This window comes from Phodopus roborovskii, unplaced genomic scaffold, assembly GCF_943737965.1.
Source record: "Phodopus roborovskii unplaced genomic scaffold, PHOROB, whole genome shotgun sequence".
Taxonomy (NCBI): Eukaryota; Metazoa; Chordata; class Mammalia; order Rodentia; family Cricetidae; genus Phodopus; species Phodopus roborovskii.
The window spans coordinates 1,485,780-1,500,118 of NW_026126444.1; positions in this window are offsets into that span (position 1 = coordinate 1,485,780).

Genomic DNA, 14,339 nt, shown 5'->3' on the forward strand with positions numbered 1-14,339 from the left:
AGCCTTGGGGGACTGGGAAGTTACTATAGAACCCAGGCTTGCAGCACGGCTCACATTTTCTCAACACCCACCTAGGTGTGCGTGTTCTTCTCTGTCTCCCTCCCTTTCCTTGCCCCCCCCCCACAACACACATATATGCACATCTCCCTTTGCCTTTCTCCTTCCTTCTTCCTCTGTACCTAGATCCTGCAAAGCCATATCAATATCTCCAGGGAGCCCAGCTGGCCCCTCCCCAGTGCCCTGCAGCAGCACATTCCTGGGGACCCAGGCCAACTTCCCCTGCTTTCTCCCTCACCCTACTTCATCTCCCTCAGACAACATCAACCTCCTGTCATAGGAATTCAGGCCTGAGCCCGAGGGAAGCAAAGCCTAGAGAGAGCTTGGGCTGGTCGGGTCGCAGTGGCACAGGCCTTCAATCCCAGCACTCGGGAGGCAGAGGCAGGCGGATCTCTGTGAGTTTGAGGCCAGCCTGGTCTACAGAGCAAGTTCCAGGACAGGCTTCAAAGCTATACAGAGAAACCCTGTCTCGAAAAACAAAACAAAAAGTTATGAGTTGACCAAAGCTCCAGGGCAAAGCTCTGGGGAGAAAAGATGAACATATACTCTCAAATTAAAAAGGATGTTGGGAAGGTCCATAAACTGGACAGGGTCAGAGTTCAGTCGGCGAGGAGCCTCCTTTCTTTGGCATGTGCCCTGAGACCACACAGTGTCATTAAAGGTCAGCCACAGGGCATCACCGGGTTCCCTTGCATTGAAGCGAATCTGACTGACATTGCAGAGATCCTGTGACAGCATGTGGAAGGGTAAAGGATAAGATTGCAGATGCAGGGACCAGGCCAGTGATTTGCTGCTGTGGAATCACCCTCATCTTTGAGTCTCAGTCTCAGTCTCCCCCTGGGATGCCTGGAATAACAATAGTCTCTGGGGCAGTATGCACTGCAGTCAGCTTTTTATCAGCTGTCAAGTTTCAGGGAAGGCCTGGCTCAGCAGGCATATGCATTTGTCACCAAGCCTGGCAATGTGAGTTCCATCTCCAGGATCCACAGAGTGTAAGGAGAGGACCATTACCCAAAAGACTGGAAGATTTTCTTTTAAGGTTAAAAAAAAAGGCCAATCCCAGCTGACAGGCTCTGAGTCACTTTTAGCCTTGTAGATGCAAGTAACAGACTTGTATCTACAAGGTGGGAACCCTACAAAATCGTGTGGCCACGAATGTCCGCTCACCTCTGGTTGCTAGATCATGCAGATGCTTAGGATAATAACAGCCCAGAAACTGGCACTATGGAAACAGACAAACAAGCAAACTGGACGTTTTTCCTGGATAGCCAGTTGTTAAGCAGCACACGACTGTCCCGAGGGAGACAATGACAGAACAAAATGCTCCCAACACCCACAGGAAATACAGGCAACAAAGGTGAGCCAACTGCAGCCCATGGAGTCTGTGGGAAAGAAGGCCTGGGACACACACACACACACCACACACACACACACACACACACACACACACATACACACACACACACACCCATGACTAGGGCTTTTTGGTGACCACCCTCAGGTCTCAAGTTTGCTTTTCTGGGCTTAAAAACGATACAATTTTTTCTTTTCTCACTTGGAACGTGCTATTTCTGTCTTCACCGCTCGCCCAGGCAGGACCAGGAGCTGCGCTGTACAAAGCCAGCATGGTTGGGAGAGGGTGCCACGTGGGAGGCAGGCCTGTGTAGAACTGTGTGGCCTTCACTGTGCTGGTGCGAACTTGGGGCTCCTCTTGAAATAGAACAATGAGCATGCAGGTCTAGATTAAGCAACAATTTTGGTTTTACGGAAAGCTGATACCCAGCAGGATGCAAGCGACCCTGAGAAAGTTTGTTTTCAGCAATTTGGACTCAATTAGATAGGAAAAGTGGTTGGGACGGAACAAAGACACAACCAGAGTCAGCAGTGCTCTTAGCAGTATTTAGTTAGGAAGGGGGGGCCCTCCTGTCAATGCCCAGGCTGAAAACACTGGCTGCCTGGTCTTCTGCACGCTAGCTGAAGAGCCACCTTCACTCTCTACTAAGAGGCCAACTCTGCCCTGTCTGATGCTCGACCCAGGGGAATCACTCTGTGCCTGCAGACTCCCTCTTGGGGTTTAAATCTGCTCATCCCTGACAGGAAAGCTCATGGAAGCCAGAAAGGAGTTCCACCTTCCCCCAAATCCATAGTTTCCAAATAGCACTCAATGCTGGTGGTTGTGAATGAACTGAGATTAGAGGCAGTTAGATGGACAAACTCCAGAGGAATAGGCAGAGAAAAGAGACAAGGCATCTCTATAGCACGCTGCAAGGCATGATGATGATTACAAGTTATGCTTACAGGAGTTTGTGCCCACACACGGGAGAAACTCAAGCAAAAACTACAATGAGAAGGGCCAGGGAGCTGGCCTCAGTCAATAAAGAGTTTCATATGCAAGCATGAAGACCTGAGTTCAATTCTCCAGCACCCAGATAAAAAGACACGTGCAGCAGTACTCACCTGTAACTCCAGCACTGGGGAGGATGGGAGGAGGCAGGGGATCCCTGGAGCTCAAGAATGAGCCAGCCTGGCTGAGGATAAAGGACTTCAGAACAAGCCTGAGGACCAGATCCCTAGAATCCATTTAAAGTCAGGTAATTGTGGCAGCTGGACTGCAATCCAGCCGCACCTGGGAGGTGGAGCAAGGCTAGCCCAAACAGCAAGCTCTGAAGGTCCAGCAGCAGATGTGACCCTCAGCATAGATGACAGAGAGTGATGGAAGAAAACACCTAACGTCAACCTCTGGCCTCCATGCCCACAGGCATGTGCCCCCCCACACACACACACTAGCATCAACACACATGTAAACAGGGTACACATACATGCATACATACACACAGCAAAAAAAAAAAAAAAAAATAGCAGGGTATTGGTGGCACAAGCCCTATACTTGGGAGGCAGAGAGAAGAGAATCTTTGTGGGTTTGAGGACAGCCTGGCCTATGAACCAAATTCCAGGAGAGCTAGAGATACATAGAGAAACCCTATCTCAAAAGAAAGAAAGTAAGTAAGAAAGAAAGAAAGAAAAGAAAAGAAAAAAAAGAAAGAAAGAAAAGGAGAAAAGGACGAAAGAAAGACACATGCACACACGCACACACACTTTGAGGCTTAAAGAAAACACTTTTTTTAAAAAAAAGTATGATATAAAATGCTAACAAGTCATCCCAGAATAATGGATCCACAATGTGAATTGTCCTCCTATCCCAAGGCATCGAAGTCTTCGTTCCAATCAAAAATGTCCCACCAAGGACTTTTTTGTAAGGTATGATTACAGATTAGCAGATAGTTATAAACACTATTGCAGAGGGACTGTGGGTGTAGTACAGCCATAAGGTCAGTCTCCAGCACCAAAGGGGAAAATTACACAGCACCAGAATACAGAAGAACCCTTTATCCAGTTACCCACGGTGTTGACATCTTTGTGTGGCTCTGTAACATCGACACTGACAGCTGCCCACCTTAGTCACCAGCTTTATGTATGCTCACTTGCATGTGCATGTATTCAAGGCCTGCCCTTTAGCAAAAAGGGAGACTCTAAGTCTTCCCAGAGCAAGGTGTACGTGTTAGGCTGTTTTCCATTACTACAACAAATACATGATATAAGTAAACTCAAAAAAGAAAAGGTTCAGAGACCTTTGGCTCAGGTTTGGAGGTTTCTGTCCATGAACAATTGGCCCCATTAGTTTGAACTCATGGCAGCATAGAGGAGGCCTATCCACCTCATAGTGATTTCTAAACAGGGAGAAAAGCCAAGGACCCACAATCCTCTTTAACATCATGACTCACAATCCTCTTTAAAGTCATGATTCTAAAGATCGCTCTACCCTCCCCCCCACCCTTCACCCCATCCCTTGCCAAGGAGGCCCTATCTCATCTCCCAACTGCTCTACCACTTCTGAACAGGCACCAGGCCTGGGACCAAGCCTTTAACACACAGACATTTAGGAGACGTTTCAGATCCACAGCATGATCTCACAAAGATCCCTCCTACTGGCATTTAACAAGATCACTCAACAAATGATGGTATGTCTAAAACAGAAGGCTAGGAGACAATTAAAATACAACAAGCCACTAATACACAGAGCAACCTAGATGGATCTCAAGGACATATGCCGAGTGACAAGCACAAGTTCAAGAAGTCGGTGCTACACGAGTCCATTTCTATAACATTGTTGAAATGACAAAATTATGGATATGGGAAACAGATTAGTGCTTGCTGGGGGCTAGGAAGGGGGAGGGCAGGAAGTGGCTGTAGTGATATTCTAATCACAGGAAAGCCATCAATGATACAAGCTGGAGATTTGTCTCCTAACTGCCTCAACTCTGACTTAGCAAGAAGCATCCTCCCCCCTCCCCCTGCACCCGGCCACACCGACTGCTACTCTCCACAGCAGTCTGTTACTGCTTTAAGGCCAGGTGGATGATGATAGCTTAGGCTAAAGGACCTTATTGCTAATGGCCTCCCCACAGGCAGTCAGATGAGGTGTCCTCTGCCCCACAAGGAAGGGAGTTCACCCCTCCCAGACTTCTCTGAACTCTCTTGCTTACTTCCTTGTGGGTCTAAGAGCCATCTGGTCCCCTGATGAATCCCGTGGTTTAGGGTTTTGTTTTCTTTTATTTCTGTTTCTTCCCTATATGTAATTCTATTATGCTGTTAGAGAATAACCATGCTGCTGTGGACTTTTGAGGAGGCGGCTGGTGTATCTCTGGATTATTTTAAAATCAGAAGGCTCAGGCCACACAGTGACTCCTGACATCATTAGGTAACAAAGGAGGATTAAGGGGCCTTGATCTCTCACGAACAGGCAACTCCCTGCTGTGCAAATAAGGAGTAGAGGTGCTTTACAACTGCATACCAGGAAGAGAGGCACGCTGTCCCTCACCTGACAAATGTCCCTCGCCTGACCAGTCCCCGAGGTGAACAGTAAGCCAGGCCCTGTGTGGATGCCAGGGACAAAGATGGGTAGTAAGCCTGTGTGTGGTAAGATGAAAGGGCTTCTAGGGGAGGGCTTAGGGAGGGGACGGACATGGAGGGGACAGCAAAAGGAGAAGGCAGAAAAGGGAGCATGGAGAGATGGAGAATGTGGCTGGAGGAAAGGCACAGGCTCCTGTGAGGAACCAGAGTAGCCCAGAGTGACCAGGAACACACATGGCAGGGAAAGGGGGGTGTCAGGGACGCCTTGTCAATGGTGATAAAGAACCTGGCCACCAAGGGACCAGCAAGCATTGGTAATTTTGAAGACAGGGTGTGAGCTGGGTCTCTCCCGGAATGGCCCTGTGGATGCAGATGTTACAGCAGTCAGATGTTGCTCAGAGGAGTGGAAAAGGGCCTGCAGCCTCCTGCCATCCTGGTTCACAAGAATGTGCTGAGGAATGGTGCCCATGAGGTGGCTTCCTAGCAAGCACTGCCTGTGATGAACTATACTGCCTCCATCTTAGCTTAAAAGCCATCTTTTAGTAAAGACAAACAAGGTTCATTCCTGTGTATGATTGAACCTGTTTCTCAAGCATTGAGCTGCATCCCACCTGTAACCTTAACTACAAATGCCTGTTCCAGGAAATGGTAGCTGTGCTTTTGTTTCAAAGGGTTATTATAACCACCTTGTTATGGTCACCTTGTTATGACCACCTTGAAATCATGTCTGTGTTTCAAGAGGTTGTTATGACCGACTTATGCTTAGGTTCTACTTCTGTAACCCTACCTCCTTGCCTGCTAAAGCCCCCATTTGGAAACCAGCTACTCCAGAGACATACACCTTATCAGGCCTGTGTCCAATGCTAACCTCTTAAACCCCGCCTTTAGGGAGAGATTGCCTGTGCACACGAATAAAGCAGCTTGCATTAATCAGCTTGGTCATGATGATTTGAGTTGGTGGTCTTTCTCCTCAAATCTCTGGGATTAATGCCTGCTCTTTTTGGGACACGGCCTGTCCAGCTTTTGGGGATTTTCAACAATTGAAAAGCGCTGAACACAGTGCAGGCAGGGAGTCAGACGTCTGGGGCACACATGATTGTGACAGGGAGAATCTAACAGATGACAATGTCGGCATAAACAAGCATAGGTCCTAAGGGAAGATGCTGCCTGGGAGGCCTCCAGAAGAGACTGTTACAAACACAAGGGAAATGATATTTCTTTTATCCCTCTGGCCCCAGGGGGCTCATGATGGCAGCCATGACTGCAGAAGTCACAGCCATGCTTGGGTAAGCACAGAGCAGGTCAGCAACCTGACCAAACCCTGTCTACCAGAGGTGGTGGCTTCTGTAAAATAAACTTTTTCATTGAAGTAAAAATACATATCAAGAAAGCCACACAGTATGTGTGTACCACTTGATAAATATTTAAAAATTCTTCAACCAAGATACAAAATGCTGTTAACACCCTAGAACAGTTATTCTCAAGATGGCTGCCTAAACAAGACCTGAACAAGGACAACTCTACTGAGACACGATAATGTGGAAGGGAGAATATGTAGGCACCCTATACCTAGACAAAAAAAAAAAAAAAAAAAAAAAAAAAAAAAAAAAAAAACTATAGGCCACTGAGGCATGCTGAGTTCTTGGGATTATTCTCCCCGAGGGATAGGCCTCCTACTTTGTTATCTAGTTCCAAGTGGCCATCCCTGAAACTGGCTGGGTTGGGCTGTCTGCTGTGTGTCCCCTCTCCTGAACTTCCATCCTTCATGTGTCCTGTGGTAAACAAGATCCATACCGAAGCGGCGGCTGCAAAGTTGATGGGAAAACACACATAGAACCCATGAGAGCGCAATATAAATGCATTTTTACACGTGTTGTCGTTACTGTTGTTACAGAATAAGTCTAGCAATGGCTTTGCCTTTGGTTGGACTCATTTACTTTTGATTAGTATCGAGACTAGATGGTGACAAAGAGGATTTTTCTCCCTTCTGTGCCTAAGAAAAAGTGTGAATAAACTTCAAGGAGGCATAAAAGAACCTGCTAGGGTCCTAACAATGCTTGTGTTTCTTACAGTGAGTTGTAATGACATGGTGGGAATTTGTAAAAATTTACGCTATAATATACGTTACGCTTTCTGAATGTACATTTAACTGCATTTTAAATCCTTAGTTAGGCATGATGGCGCATGTCTATAATCCCAGCATTCAGAGGATTTGTGGGGCAGGTCTGGGGGAAGAGGTTGGGTTCAAGTTCAGCTACTTTATATGACAAGTACCAGGCTAGCCTTAGCTACATAGCAAGACCCTTTCCAAAAGAAAAAAGAAAGAGGAGGAAGTAGCAGAGGAGAGGAGAACAGAAGGAAGGAAAAGAAGCAATCAAGCATCAAAACAAATTTGTTTTTCAAATAGGTAGCAATCAGGGAAGGGAATCTATGAGGAATCGTTAACTATTGTATTTTTAATTTAGAGGGTCAAAAGTTTACCCCAGGGGCACTGTAGGGCTGACCTGATGGAAATGACTTGGTGGGTCAGCAAACAGACTTAAAATCCATTTACTCTGACATTGTGGAAAACCACTTTATCCCTGCTTAGGCAAAAAGTTTATGATCCCTAGTGTCAAGGTAATTAATTAACCTTGGACCCTGCTGTAATTTAGATGATAGAGACACAAACAGAGTGCATGAAAGTCAAACATTTCCATTTATTTGTGGGTATTACCTCTCATTCAGAACAAAGCTATGTGTTTTAAAGCTCATCGGTGATTAGAATTAAACACAACAATATATGTGATGATGATCAACTAACCTGGCACATGTGTCCCCCACGCCTGGAATGGCCAACAGTTTGCCGTGTTCTCTTGCAGTGTTCAAACATGATTCTGGGGCCAGGGAGATGGTTCCATTGGCAAAGCATTGCCATGAAGGCATGAGGGCCTGAGCCTCATCCCTAGAGTTGACAAAAAAGCACAGTGTGGCCACACATGCTTGTCATTCCAAAGCTGGGAAAGTGACAAACAAGACCTCTGGCACTCACCAGCCAGCCTGGTCAGCCTAACCCGTGATCAGCAGGCCAACAGAAGACCATGACTAGAAGAATGCAGATGATGTTCCTGATAATGACACATGGGGTCATCCTCTGACTTCCACATCTATACACATGCATGCACATGCACACGTGTACACACACATCTATATAAACATGTATTCACACATGCACACACTTTTTAAAAACAATGAATTCATTGTATCCAGTAATGGAATTTTTCCTCAGTTGATGTCACTCAATTCAGTGTGACTGCTGGGGACCTGGTGGAATTTATCTCTGAGCCACCTACTGACCCTACAAATCAGATTCACAAGCAATGCTGCCCTCCAAAGACATTTGAATTTCAAATAACAGTAGTCATAACTAGGATTAACTGGTTCCCAGTAAAAGCACAGATTACTCGCTTCCTAATTTTTTTAAGAGTTTTATTTTATTATTATTCATTCTCATCCACTCCCACAGTAGCTCTCCTTTCCTGAAATGTTTCCAGATGAGCTAAGATTAAATGTGCGTTTCCTGTGGAAAACAACTACAGAAGTTTTTGGAAAGTGCCCAAAATTTCCAGTTCCCTAGAGACAAAAGGCTGATGGCAAAATAAATAAATAAATAAAACAATAATAGCAAAAGGTAAAGAAATGCATTTAATGTTTTACTCTCACCTCTCTCCCAGGTTCCAGGTGGTGCTTCTCCTAATGAGCCCATGACGCCACCCACACCCTACAGTAGAATCTAAGGGTGGTCACTAGGTCTTCCACACACACCCTGCAGTAAGATCTGAGGGTGGTCACTGAGTCTTTCATGTTCTGCCTGATGTGCTAAGGAGAATGCCATCCCAGAAGACATGGCATGGGTTACCTGTTACCAGAGAGGCCCTAGAGTTACAAAAGGCAATATAGGACATAGCATTGCTCTACCATAACTAGATGGTAAGACAGTATTGCTAAAGTCACTGAGACATAGAGAAATCAACCTTGAACTGAATAACAAATTCAGTCCCTGCTGCCTAGATTATATAATCCTAGAAGGTACTTCACCGGCTGCAGGAGGGGAAAAGATATCAATGGTCTTACTTAGCACTTGACTCTGCATGTTACAATACTGACCTGCTTGAAAGATAGGCCTACTGGTACAATAGAGGTACACTACTTTCTGCTTGGATACCATACCTGCTCTACAGGAAGGATTTCATGCTTGATACTGTAAACCTAATCAAAAGCCCATGAGTGGAGAGCTCTTAGGCCCTAGGGGGATTCCTGCTATTGTTGATTCTCTAAGTGATTGTCTTAGTGAGGGAGATACCATGACCACAGCAATTCTTAATGATAATTTTTTATTTAAATTTGAAACAAGCTTGTTTTACATGTCAATCCCAGTTCCCTCTCCCTCCCCTCCTCCCCTTCCATCCCCTAATCCCTATCTAACCCTCTTTCTGCTCCCCAGGGAGGATGAGGCCTCCTATGGGGGATCTTCAAAGTCTGTCACATCATTTGGAGCAGGGCCTAGGCCCTCACTCTTGTGTCTAGGCTGAGAGAGTATTCCTGTTTGTGAAATGGGCTCCCAAAGTCCATTCATATACTAGGGATAAATACTGATCCACTACCAAAGGCCCCATAGATTGCTCAGGCCTCCTAACGGAGACCCACGGTCAGGGGGTCTAGGTTGGCCTAATGCTGGTTTCCCAGCTATCAGACTGGAGTCCACGAGCTCCCCCTTGTTCAGGTCAGCTGTTTCTGTGGGTTTCTCCAGCCTGGTCTTGACCCCTTTGTTCATTGCTCCTCCCTCTTTGCAACTGGATTCCAGGAGTTCAGCTCAGTGTTTAGCTGGACCATAGCAATTCTTATAAATGAAAACATCTAATTAGGGTTGGCTTACAGGAGTTTAGTCCATTGTCATCATTGCGGGAAGTATGGTGGCATGTAGTAGATATGGTGCTGGAGGAGTTGAGAGTTCTACATCTAGATCAGCAGACAGCAAGAAGAAGGTATGATACTGGACCTGGTTTGAGCTTCTTAAACCTCAAAGCCCACCCCCAGTAATACATTTCCTCCAACAAGATCGCACCTACTCCAACAAGGCCACACCTAATAATGCCACTCCTTATGTGCCTATAAGGGCCACTGTCATTCAGACCACCACAGGGGCCATGCTCTCAAACTGTAGTCTAAATATTTATGTTTATAGCCATAGACCTGTGCTGATCTCAACTTGGTTCAGAAACAGGCCTTCTTTCTGCAGTAGGCTATAATTAATACAGAGATTCTTAACTGGGCAAAGTGATGAGTATAAATCTGACTGTTCAGTTGTGGATGAGTCATCTATATCAACCTCTCACCATCCATGGGTTCAAGGAACTTCATATAACAGGGGATTAAGGAATGTAAGAGCCAGAAAGGGAGGAGACCTGTGTAATGCTGGGTTTTGGACATAACTATCGTACACATCAGTACACAGCAGCTGTGGTTACCACAAAATCTAGCCAGTTAAAAGTCCATTATGAATGGGGGAGGAGTCCATCCATCTCCACCTCTATTAGAGAGATATTGGCAGTCAATGGCTGCTGAAGTGAGGAGAGTTACTCTCCTTTGGAGACCTGGCTCCTAGAAGGTCGTTCATGACCCTATGGATGGCCACACCCCCATGTGCCTATGGACAGCACTAATTGGACTCAAGGAGTTATTAATAGCAAACAGAAAAGAACATGACATTAGGAGGGAGATGGGTTGGGGGGGTGCAAGAAGTTGGAGGTAGAAACTAGCAGATGAACATGATTAATAGGTATTATATAAATATTTTTTTAAATGTTTATTTATTCTTCTTTCATACATTACATCCTGACTTCAGCTTTCCCTCCCTTTACTCCCCCCCCCAGTTCCTCCCCAACACAGACCCTGACTGCAGTAAGACCAAGGACTCAGACATAGTCCTAGGCACCATTGCTCCAGGTGTCAGTGCAGGCCACTCAGATCAGCCTGGCCCTTGAACACTAACATGGCCCCAGATCTTGAATACACAAATGGCTTTTGATGGTAACAGGAGCCTCAGACATCAACACAGATCCTGGCTGCCCTCAGACCCAGACATGGCCCTCAGCTGCAGCTCTGGCCCAAAGGTCTCTATGGCATTGGGTATCAGCACAGGCCACTCAGGCCTGTATGGCTCTGACTGCAGCATGTCCCTTGGGCACCCACATGGTCCCAGGAGGCTGATCAACCTCAGGAAACCGCACTCGGGGCTTCATTTTTAACTGAGATAAAATACCAGCATCCTCAGAATGTTTGGTGACTGAGCCCCATCTTTCAGCTTCACTACCAAACTGCCACACTCCCTGCCTGCCCTGATCTACCGCCCTTGCTTTCCCGTAGACACACTAAACATTTTCCTGACTTTTTGCACTTGCTGAATCTCTTCTCCCTTTAGTGCCCAAAACAAACAGCAACTCCTGATCTCAGGAGATAGATCAGTCAGTATCTTTAATACAACCATGAGGGTTTGAGTTCAGTCTTCCAGAACTCACATTCAAATCAAAAGCCAGGTGTGGCTGCGGCTACCTGTAAACATCACTGAGGAGGTAGATCACAGAAGGATCCCTGGTGCTTGTTGGTCAGCCAGTCTAGCCAAAGCAATGAGCTTCCACACACATGTATACATATGTGTGTGTGCATGCACGTGTGTAGACAAATGCATAGCAAACTCCAATTTTTTCTTCTCCATCTTCCTGCTTCCAGAAGTTAGGCCCATGGCACCATTCCCCTAGAGGATCATGTATTTATTAACTTTTTATGTTTGCCTTCCACCACCAGCATGTGGCTCTCTGAGGACTTGGCTTTGACCATTGTTGTGGGCATCCAGTATGTTGGGGGGGGTGACTGAATAATAATTTATGTCAAAATACTTACAAGGGCACCTAAGCACCAATCAGTCTACACAAAGGGAAATCTTCTGAGCCCCTTACAGAATCTAGAAACAGATTCGGAAAGAGGAGAGGATCCAGCCCACAGCCTCATCCTTGCAGACCTACCTACTTCCCCATCTTTGATCGAGGTCATCCTCCCACCCCCTGGAGTCTTTCCAAGAGGACAGATGGGGGTAGATGGATAGGACAATCATTGTCACATATCAGGATTTAAATCTGATTCACACAAGTACCAGAGTTAGACCCAGGGATCCCAGGGCCTCTGTTGTGACTGCGACCGCCAGACAAGAATGTCTGTCTCTGTTAATTTGACTTAAGCTCATTTAATTACTAACTTGGTGGTTTCTGCTCTCTGCTTAGCTGCCTGTCAAGTATGTGGCACTCTTGATAATTTAAGGGTTGGAATTCAGTCTATTTTTGCCATTGAAAAATCAGCCTGGAGCCAGAGTTTCCCTTTTATTTGGGAAGGCGAAACAGACGGGACATCAAAGGCAGTCACACTGTAATTTCATCTTTTCTGATACATTCAAAGCAGGCCTTTGCACACTGGCTGCTTGATGCCACTGGCAGTCTCTGCTGGACTGTAAATATGAAGTCTGGTGCATTCATATGAATAGCTTTTGTCTTTTTATGTCCAGCTTTGTCTAAAATATCACGCAGCCATGTTTGGTGGCCTTACTCAAAGGCAGCTTGGGGAGTCCCCAGAGAATGTGGGAGTGGGTGTGGGAACCTGGCCTCTCCTCAGCCTCTGAGATTAATGGTGAAATTCTTCCCGCTGATGATTTTAGCTGCCCTTACAGAGTATACAACATGCATGCATTCACTCAGACCAGCACTTCCACAGGCCCCCACAAATATATGTGGTAACCTCATAGATATGCATGGTCTCTGTCATCGGGGAACATTCAGTCAAATGAGAAAACCTGGAAGGAAAGATGGCCACCTGGATCCACAAAACCACTGCAACCAAAGTGTGAGGAGAAGGGACCAGGAGTGTGGGGACAAACAAGAGTAGGTCAACTGAAAAGATGGCGGAGAATTGCTAGGACTTAGGAAGTGGTGGGTATTCAAAATAGAGCATATCTGAGGCCTGAGACAGTGTCAAGAGACGGGAGAATGAAAGCCCAGTACAGGCTTTGTGTAGGAGAGCAGCTGAGGAGAGAGTAAAGACAGACAGGAGCTGTGAGGGAAGATGGGAGGGCATGGGAGGAGAGTGAGGTTTGACCTGTTAGGTTAAGCCAGTTATTCCGGGAACAACTGAAGTCACTTGAGGGAGGAAAAAAAAAAGCACAATAGAAATGACAGCATGGAGGCTGGGGATGTGGCTTGGTGCTAGAGAGCTTGGCTAACAGGCAGAAATCTCTGGGTTTGATTTAGCACAAAAGGAAAAGAGAAAATGAAGTAATAGTATTAACTGGCGAAACATCAGTTAACTCTGTTTCTATATTGTATTTGCAACTTAAATCTGTGATATGTAGAGTTGGTACTTCACTTGTCCAAGACAATCTGTCTAAGCGGAGGCGGGAATTTGAAAGGGACCTAGGGGCTCCAGTGTCCAGCCCTTCACACCACACTGCTTTACGGGGATTAGCAGTCACCAAATGAGTTAGTGGATAAGGATGCACTCTGCAAACTGTTAAACACTGTGTAAATGTCGTCACTGATAACAGTTTTTGGCCAGGTCTCCTAAACAGGAGGTCATTCTTCATTGACCCTTGACAGTAAAACCATGAGCCTTTCTTCCCAGACTCAGAGTCACAGGGGAAAAAAAAAAAAAAAAAAAAAAAAAAAAAAAAAAAAAGCTGGGGAGACAGAAATCACTCTCAGGATGAAAGGAAAGGAAGTCTGGGCTTTCATGAGTCATACAGAGAGATGGAAGGATGTAAAATCAGACCAGACAGCCCTTCTGAAAGCTTAGCCTGTGCTGGCACCTGCTGGTGCTTAGGGTAGATATGCCAGCTATACTTCATGCAGTCATTTTCCCCTTTAGAACAAATGTCCTAGGACAGTTGAGTGTGTGGACAGGTTGGATCGGGGCTGGGGATTCTGCATCTGGAAGTTGTCTATTATCTGAGATGCTGTTATGTGCCTTGGAGTAACCCCCAGCCTAGAATTCCCTCACAGTAACTGCTCACTGAGACCTTCCTGTGGACATGTGCAGCTCTGAGGGTCTCCTATGCCTTCCTCACACACCTCTCCAACATCCTCCTTATTTGAGAGCTCCAGGAAGTCACTCAATCTGACCAGGATCAAGCAATTAAGTTACAACCCTAATTAAGGACCAAGCTGCAGTTCGATTTAAAGTCTGTCTTATAGTACCAGGTTGTTTTCCAGTTCAAAGCCTAATGCACCCATGTGCTACATCTGTTATCCACTCAGAGTTTTCTTCTCCTTCGTTGACTGATGACTACTGTA